Below are 9,294 nucleotides of genomic sequence, written 5' to 3'. Positions count from 1 at the left end.
TAAGGGCAGGATATGAGATCGGGATATAAGGAAAGCATATGAGGATGGGATATCAGGACGGATATGAGGACAGGAGATGAGAGCAGGATATGAGGATGGGATATAAGCTCAGAAATATATATAAGTATGGGATCTGAGGGTGGGATATTAGCTCAGGATATGGGATCTGGATATAAGATCAGGATATAAGAACAGGATATGAGATTGGGATATAAGGGCGGAATATAAGTTCAGGATATAAGGATGGGATATGAGGACGGAATATGAGGATGGGATATAAGGACGGATATAGGGACAGGAGATGAGAGCAGGATATGAGGATAGGATATAAGATCAGGATATGGGGTCTGGATATAAGATCAGAATATAAGGGCAGGATATGAGATCGGGATATAAGGAAAGCATATGAGGATGGGATATAAGGACGGATATGAGGACAGGATATGAGAACAGGATATGAGGATGGAATATGAGGACAGGATAAAAGAATGGGATATGGGGTGGGGATATGAGTAAAGGACTATTCTCCAAAGGGATCAAACCAAAATTTAGGTCTATAGCTATGACAACAGAAATATAATAATATAATAAAAATATAATATAATAAACAATACCACCAAAATATGATACTAATACAGATATTAAATCACAATCAGAAAATACTTATTAGAATAAGAAAAAACATGGTAAAAACAAACATTACTGTAAACTGGCACCAAAAGCAAATTATAATGGAGTACTAGACGGGAAGGCAGGGTAAACACATAGTATTACATATCAAATACACCTATCTCAATTTATACATGTAGGAATGTATATAAAGTGCATAGTGCAACCAATTTACAATACTATTTCAGTAAAACGGATCCTGATTAGTGTTGCTCGCGAATATTCACAATGCAAATTGTATTCGCGAATTTGCGAATATTTGCAAATATAGCACTATATATTCGCAATTACGAATATTTTTAGTTTTTTTTTTCCACAGTACACATCACAGTGATCATCCCTCTCTGCTTCCAGCTTGTGTGGTGTAAAGAAGGCTCTAATACTACTGTGTGAGACTGGCGTGCGAATTTTCACATATGCAAAAATTAGCATATTCGAATTTTCCCATATACAAATTTTCACATATGCTATTTTCCGCATATGCACATTTCCGCAAACGCAAATATTACGAATATGCAAATATATGACGAATATTCGTCCATATATTCGTGAAATATCGCAAATTCGAATATGGCCTATGCCGCTCATCACAAATCCTGATATGTATCATGCACACAAGCCTTACCAAAGCATGTACCAACCCCAACATATGTTTAAAAAGTATACAGATGTACAATATACCTTCCCAACAGATGCTCTTTTGGCATCATCAGGTCTATTAGGCTCTATAGCATAAACCTCCCAACCGTTGACTTCCAGCTGTTGCAAAACTACAACTTTTGCAACAGCTGGAAGTTGGAGATCCACAGTATAAAGACCACTGCTCTATAGATACATTTAGACTAAAAGCCAGTTGTATAAATACGCTAAACCTGTGCACCAAACCACATATGAGAGTAACGTAACATTCATCCTTCATTCATGAACAATATGCCGAGATGTAGAGACCATAAGAATATATAAAATACATCAACTCGAGACGTATGGTTAGAATCCTAATTTTAATTTAGCAATCGAGCTGCTAAACGTTATTTTAAAGGCTCCTATTAGGAGTGTTCGCCGTTTTCTAATCCCACATTTGTTATGCCTGCATATTCTTGGCACTCGGAAGTAAGAATGTGTTTGTTTTCCTCCCCAGAATCTGTTTAGTAAGGAGCAATAGCAATGAGGCAAGCTGTGAGCAGCATAGTGCTCGCTCGGTGATGAATAAATACAGCTCCGCAAGGAACAACAAGAAGCCAGAGAAAGGGAAAAGTAAATAAATCACTTTATTGCAAGGGAAACGATTGAAATCACGTACCGAGAACATTACACCTGCTTTTCATATGACTCAGTCCCAATCTTTAGACGGGACGTGGTTCCCATTTTATGCTGTAAATTTAAAGAGCGGAGCAACCGAGGTAAGAATTGACAAAGGCATCGATTTTGTAACTTGGCAGTTTTGGGATGTGCTTGGCCACCCTCCAATAAAAGCAGCAATTACAGCATATAGAAGTGAGGAAATTATTTAATAGTACCCAGCACCAACTTACTGGGGTTTTAGGACGCATTATGGAATAGAGAGGTTGACTAGATGATGGTTGGGCTCGTATGATTTTGGCAACTTGAGGTAGATTTTTCAAAACTTGTCGAGAGGAAAAGTTGCTGAGTTGCCAATAGCAACCAATCAGATTGCTTCTTTCATTTTTCAGAGGCCTTTTGAAAAATGAAGGGAAAAAAAAGAAGTGATCTGATTGGTTGATTGCCCTGATCTTCAAAAGGTATAGAGATGAGCAGCAGTAGCGGGTATATGCTCACCTTAAAGGGGTATTCCAGGCAAAAACTTTTTTATATATATCAACTGGCTCCAGAAAGTTAAGATTTGTAAATTACTTCTATTAAAAAATCTTAATCCTTCCAATAGTTATTAGCTTCTGAAGTTTTCTGTCTAACTGCTCAATGATGATGTCACGTCCCGGGAGCTGTGCATGATGGGAAAATATCCCCATAGGAGCTGGACAGCTCCCGGGACGTGAGTCATCAGAGAGCAGTTAGACAGAAAACAACAACTCAACTTCAGAAGCTAATAACTATTGGAAGAATTAAGATTTTTTTATAGAAGTAATTTACAAATCTGTTTAACTTTCCAGAGCCAGTGGAAATATAAAAAAATAGTTTTTGCCTGGAATACCCCTTTAAGGTGTGATGGTGCAGGAACAACACTGTTGAAAACATATAAGTGTATATCCTTCTCTACAGATCCTGAAGAAGTCAGCATTCAAGGACTAGGATTCAAATTGAAGCTGTATATAGAGATGTGCAAGAATGCACATGATTGCACTAGTAAAACTAGTGATTACCAGATTAGTTTCGTATAATAACTAATAGTATTAAATTTTATTCCCACAAAGCGTTTTGTGAGATCAATATATCTTCCTCAGGTCCTTTCAGCAAAAGTGCAAATCTAGGTTTAACCCCTTAAGGACACATGACGTACTGGAACGTCATGTGTCCGCTCCCAATCTATAACGCAGGGCCACGGTGTGGCCCCGTGTCATAGCGGGTCGGGCCCGGCCTCTAAAGGCCGGGACCCGTGGCTAATAGCGCGCGGCATTGTTCGCGGTGCCGCGTGCTATTAACCATTTAGACGCGGCGTTCAAAGTTGAACGCCGCGTCTAAAGTGAAAGTATGCCGGTTAGCTCAGTGGGCTGTTGGGGATAGTCGCGGCGAAATCGCTGCATCCCGAACAGCTTACAGGACAGCAAGAGGGTCCCTACCTGCCTCCTCGCTGTCCAATCGCCGAATCACTGCTCAGTGCCTGAGATCCAGGCATGAGCAGTCAAGCGGCAGAATCATCGATCACTGGTTTCCTATGAGTAACCAGTGATCAATGTAAAAGATCAGTGTGTGCAGAGTTATAGGTCCCTATGGGAGCTATAACACTGCAAAAAAAAAAGTTTAAAAAAAAGTGAATAAAGATCATTTAGCCCCTCCCCTATTAAAAGTTTGAATCACCCCCCTTTTCCCATAAAAAAAAAAAACACTGTGTAAATAAAAATAAACATATATGGTATCACCGCATGCGGAAATGTCCGAATTATAAAAATATATCATTAATTAAACCGCACGGTCAATGGCGTACGCGCAAAAAAATTCCAAAGTACAAAATAGTGCATTTTTGGTCACTTTTTATATCATGAAAAAATGAATAAAAAGTCCTATCAATGCAAAAATGTTATCACTAAAAACTTCAGATCATGGTGCAAAAAATGAGCCCTCATATCGCCCCACACGCACAAAAATAAAAAAGTTATAGGGGTCAGAAGATGACAATTTTAAACGTATTAATTTTCCTGCATGTAGTTATGATTTTTTCCAGAAGTACGACAAAATCAAACCTATATAAGTAAGGTATCATTTTAACTGTATGGACCTACAGAATAAAGAGAAGGTGTCATTTTTACCGAAAAATGTACTGTGTAGAAACGGAAGCCCTCAAAAGTTACAGAACAGCGTTTTTTTTTTTTCAATTTTGTCTCACAATGATTTTTTTTTCCGTTTCGCCGTAGATTTTTGGGCAAAATGACTGTTGTCATTACAAAGTAGAATTGGTGGCGCAAAAAATAAGCCACCATATGGATTTTTAGGTGCAAAATTGAAAGAGTTATGATTTTTTTAAGTCAAGGAGGAAAAAACGAAAATGCAAAAACGGAAAAACCTTCGGTCCTTAAGGGGTTAAATACCATTTTAAAAAAATGGTGGTAACATGAGTGACCTACAAGGTCATCAACTTATCTCTAAACTCAACATATATTGAGGTGTGTAATGTGAGTTGACCAGGTTTTTTACAACTACGTCTATGAAAATAAGGAAAAATGAGGAAGAGAAAGATGGCGCTACCTGAGTGCTGTTATCTTTAAAAGGTATCTATGTGAGCAGTAGCAGTGGGTATAGGCTCCCCTGAAAGTGTTGCACTGTAGGCACAACACTGTTGATTGCATATCTGTGAAGGTTTTTATTTTCAGTATCCTGAAGTAGGCAATATTGGAGGACCAGAATCCAAGTGGAAGCTTTTCTGTGTAACACACACACAGTGATGTCCGTCCTATCTCTCTGCAGTGTAATGAATGATATGACGAGCCGGAAAATGGCTGCCGAATATATAGGGCTGTGACATCACAGGGGTGACTGGCTGCTGATAGGCTGCATTCTGCATGTGATTCAGGGTCATCCTGCCTACTTCCCTTCCAGCCTTGTCTTCCCACCTTCAAAGCGTTCCTTGCCCCATGTACTGACATGTGGATCTGCCATTTTAGATGTCCTGGAGCCTGCACCGCAGTAAATGGAGTTTAATGAAGCGATTTGCGTGATAGAATCGTGACAATATTCACATTCGTTGCGAATCGAATATTTCATGAAATTCGTAACAAATTTGGGTTCGTCAGCTTTGATTCACTCATCTCTAGTTGAATTCTTTACCAGAAAGTGCTGTGCAGGGTGACTCCAACGTGAGCACATATAAATGCATTTTATTGGGGTTCCACGATCCACGTCTATGCTGTGAAGTCCTAAATCTACTGTTTCTTCTTGATGTTAAAATTCTGCTGAATTCTGCTATCCACATACTGTACTGTATATCTGCATATGGATCATGCTGCACAACAGAATCATTATCCAGATGTAGTATGATCACATCCCTTAGTGTGGGGGGGGGGCAACAAGGGATTTGAAGTCTTACCCCCTCCACCTATGAAAAAAAAAGGGTACTTTTAGAGTAAAGATAATGGGGTTCATTTACTAACGTGATTCCAACTCTTTTTTGTCGGGCTTTGCGTCCAAATTGTGTCACACGTCCCTTGCGACACAATTTGCGACCCAAAAAAACAAAACCCTCCATTTTACAAGAAAACCCCGAAAAGGGGGTGTGGTCACAGGAAAGTGGGCGTGGTCCCGACAAAAGGTGCGTGGCCCCGACAGTTTTGAAAAATCCCAACATATTTACTAAGGTTTCCACAGAAAATGTGGTGGATTTGAGCTCTGGAAAACCCGACAAATCAGAACATGTGTAAGAAAAGCAAAACGTAGGGAAAAGTGCAAAATGTAGGGAAACCTTAGTAAATACCTTGGGAAAATACCAGTGGGAAATCAAAACCCACAAAGAAACCTACACTCTACTCTTAGTAAATAAACCCCAATATGGTGTTAATCTACTGTATAGAAATGAAAAAAAAAATTTAAACATCAGTTCAGTGAGAAATCGTGCAGGACGGCGTACCACTAATTGTCGCACAAAAAGTCACACATGCAACATTTTTCCGACAAATATACACAAAAACCTGTGTAAACCCCTTGATAAATTCCTCCCAATATTTTTTTATTTTTTTTTGTGGTTTCAAACTGTGGTCCTTCAGATCTTGCAACACTTCAACTCCCAGCATGCCCGGACAGCCATTGGCTGTCCGGGCATGCTGGGAATTGAAGTTTTGCAACATTTGGAGAGCCACAGTTTGAGAATATCAGGTCTTTTTTTTTCTCCTCCGGCAGTACAGTAAAACGTCTTAGCTTGTTCTAAGTTAAGTGACTGAATGGAGATGAGCTTCTTGTTTAAAGCCTGCGGCTTCATTACCAATCCGCACATGACCACTGATTTAATTAATGGCAATTTGGGACATGACGGGAATGACTTACTTTTGAAGAACTTTCTCTGGCAGCGTCACCCTCCCGTCTCTGGAGCTGTCTGCTGGTGAATGACACGATTGTCATTAAGATAAATAGATAAATGGCGTTTGCATTCTCAATCAGCGATGAGACTTTCCAATGAGAAGTTCTTAGCATCTGGCTCATTCATCCGGCAGATAGAAGAGTCCTGAATTCAATCAAACTGACAGTCAAAGAGGAATTCTAAAATGGAAAGTTTATCATACAGAATCCTGATTTTAATATGAACAAATCTATACAAAAACGGTACAATTTAGGCTTTGTTCCCACTACTGTTGGGGGGGGGGGGCATCTTGGGTTTGCCTTAAGCTTTCCAGTATTTTCACTGTAGTCTGCAGTGTTACACTTGGCATTCACAATAACATAACTGTAATCGACCCCATCCATGCGGTCAATAAGCCTTACTGCCTGCTAAAGAGGCCTTACTGCCTGCTAAAGAGGACTCAAATTGTTCCTGAAAGGTGAATCAAGGCTTCCCTTCCATCTCTCAAAACCCACAACACTCAGGACAGCTGTCCCATGTGTAAATATCAATGTACCTACTGTTGTATGTCCACAATGCTGCCAAGTGATCCCCCCATCCCTTTAGTTTGTAATCATCATTGTCATGTTCATCAGCAAAAGCAGCAGTTTAGTGTAACACCTTATTGACAGTGCACTTTTACCAGCACTATGACAGGGCCAAACACACAGGAGTATGTGCTGTTCTGTGGTTGGTCAGAAAAGTAAGGGAAAAGCAGCCCTGTGTTTGTACTCTCAAAGCCTCAATAACGGCAGTGAGAGCACTAAAATCCCTTGTTTGGTACACGTAACAAAACAAAGTAGATTTAAAAAAAATATTTTGAATAGGCGGGTACATTTTTTAAACATATCCATAACACTGAAGAAGGCTCAAATACAACTGACTTCAAAAATTGAAACTACCGGGCACAATCCAGACTCTAGCAAAACTGGAGGGGAGCCAAAGTGACCACAGATTATCTTCAGCGGTGCTACTCAATGTACATAGTCCATAAACATAAAAAGATGAAAACAAAAAGATTGGTGCACTGACCATCCAGGTATAAAAGGTGGAACTTTATTCCATTTGCTCAACAGCAATATTCAGCTTCACTGGGTGAAGAGAGAGCGTTCAGGCAGGAGCGTCTCACCGGCCGGGCGACAGCGGCTGTTTCACGCAAAGCGGTGCATCATCAGGCCCATTGGTGACGTCAAATATAACTACCCAAACTTTACTGAGTTACTTCATATTACTGTGTAGAGATGAGCAAATCAATTGGGTACGAATTGGATTCTGTCCTTATTTCATAGATTTCTGTACGCCAAGCAGCACTGCTTTCTGCATCACAACGTACAGTCTCTATACTCACTAGGCAAGAAGATCTGCACCCAGCTGAATGTACTGTACAGGAGTAGGGACTCCTGCCTTTGACTGGAGACCATACTCCTGTACATACTTTGCATAGACAGGTGGCAGGACGACAGGGATGCTTCCAAATCTGAAACAAATCTGGCAGTCAGATTAGCAATTGGGAGATTCACCGATCCCTACTTATCTATCTCCCCTGTATGCAAAAAATTAATAAAAATGTTTCACTCTGATAAGAACAGCAACAGTTTCAGCACCTTTCCATAATCTTGTTCTGAACACCATACACACCAAATAGCAGATCAATCTCCAAAATAGCAGTCTTGTAATGAACTGGTAAGCAGTGCTTCTACATAGTACTAGTATCAAATAAAAATGACTTGAAAGAAGAAAAGACGGAGCACTAACCAGTAGTTCTTGAAGCAGGATTAACTTAATTCCATATGTGGGTACACTGTGAATGAGAGCGGACTGCTGTTCCCGGCAGTCCACTCCCCATTGACAGTGTACCCCCCATATGGAATAAAGTTGATCCTGCTTCAAGAACTACGGATTAGTGCTCCATCTTAACTTCTTTCAAGGGATTTTAAAAATTAATAAAAATAAATAAATAAGGGTCCAATATTATCTCTTAGACTAGGTTCACATGTAGTATTTTGGTAACTATTTGGTCAGTATTTAGGTTAGTATGTTCAGCCAAAACCAAAGTTGGTATAAAAATGTAAAAAAAAAAGAAACATTGCAAATTTTTCCGCTCCACTCTACATAACTACAGTATATGTAAAATAATTCACCTTCAATAAGTGAAATCTAATTGACATCATCACCTCTAACCCGAATGCCCAGAACCACTGTTGTTGGCTTCTCTTTCAATGGATCTCAATAAAATTCACTACAGGTGGTCAAAGAGACACCCAAGATCCCTTACAAAGGTGTTGTACTCTCATAATGTAATACTGTACTCAACTGTGGGTCTTAATTCAAATCTACTGTGATTAGCATATGGTAAATGTGGATTTTGCTGTGGATTTTGCCTCATCTTTATAGAAAACCTATGACAAATCTACACCAGAACAAGATACCGAGAAAGAGACCGAGACCGTAGTTACCATAGATTTGTAAAATTGTTTCATGCTCATATGCCTATAGAGAAAAAGTTTACAGCCTATGGATGGAATTTGTATAAAATTGTCTGTGCATTTGTCATATATTCAGCAGGATTCTTCGAAATCATCCATTTGAACGTAATGCAGTGTGGACAGAGCTTTGTTGGATAGAATCCTGTGGCAGGTCAACTGTAGTGCAAAAATCAAATAGCGAAAGCATCTGAATTAGAGGTCTGAAGATTAAACTAAATGTTTCTCGTGATTTATTCATCAGGATTGTGAGGCCCAGACTCTGAAATATAAAATATTGAATGGTCCGGTATTTTAAATATTTACACATTGTTGATATCTTTGGCTGATTCTGATATTAGACATCTCATAGACGGGACATAAATAATTCAAAGGTTTGGTATTAATTTGTACAGTAAGATTTTATTATAGCCTGCAGATGTC

At 39.3% G+C, this 9,294-nt stretch overlaps 1 long non-coding RNA gene across 1 annotated transcript; it reads left to right on the top strand.

Moving 5' to 3' along the window:
- Nucleotides 1-1,501: 1,501 nt before the first annotated feature.
- LOC130273201 (uncharacterized) lies at nt 1,502-9,067 on the top strand. The gene is made up of 3 exons (XR_008843912.1): nt 1,502-1,655; nt 1,808-2,069; nt 8,951-9,067. It is a non-coding gene; the product is annotated as an uncharacterized LOC130273201 (long non-coding RNA).
- The last annotated feature ends 227 nt before the right edge of the window (nt 9,068-9,294 follow it).

Source organism: Hyla sarda, chromosome 5 (genome assembly GCF_029499605.1).
Source record: "Hyla sarda isolate aHylSar1 chromosome 5, aHylSar1.hap1, whole genome shotgun sequence".
Classification (NCBI taxonomy): Eukaryota; Metazoa; Chordata; class Amphibia; order Anura; family Hylidae; genus Hyla; species Hyla sarda.
The sequence above is the reverse complement of the archived record's forward strand: the minus strand, read 5'-3'. Positions and strand labels throughout refer to the sequence as shown.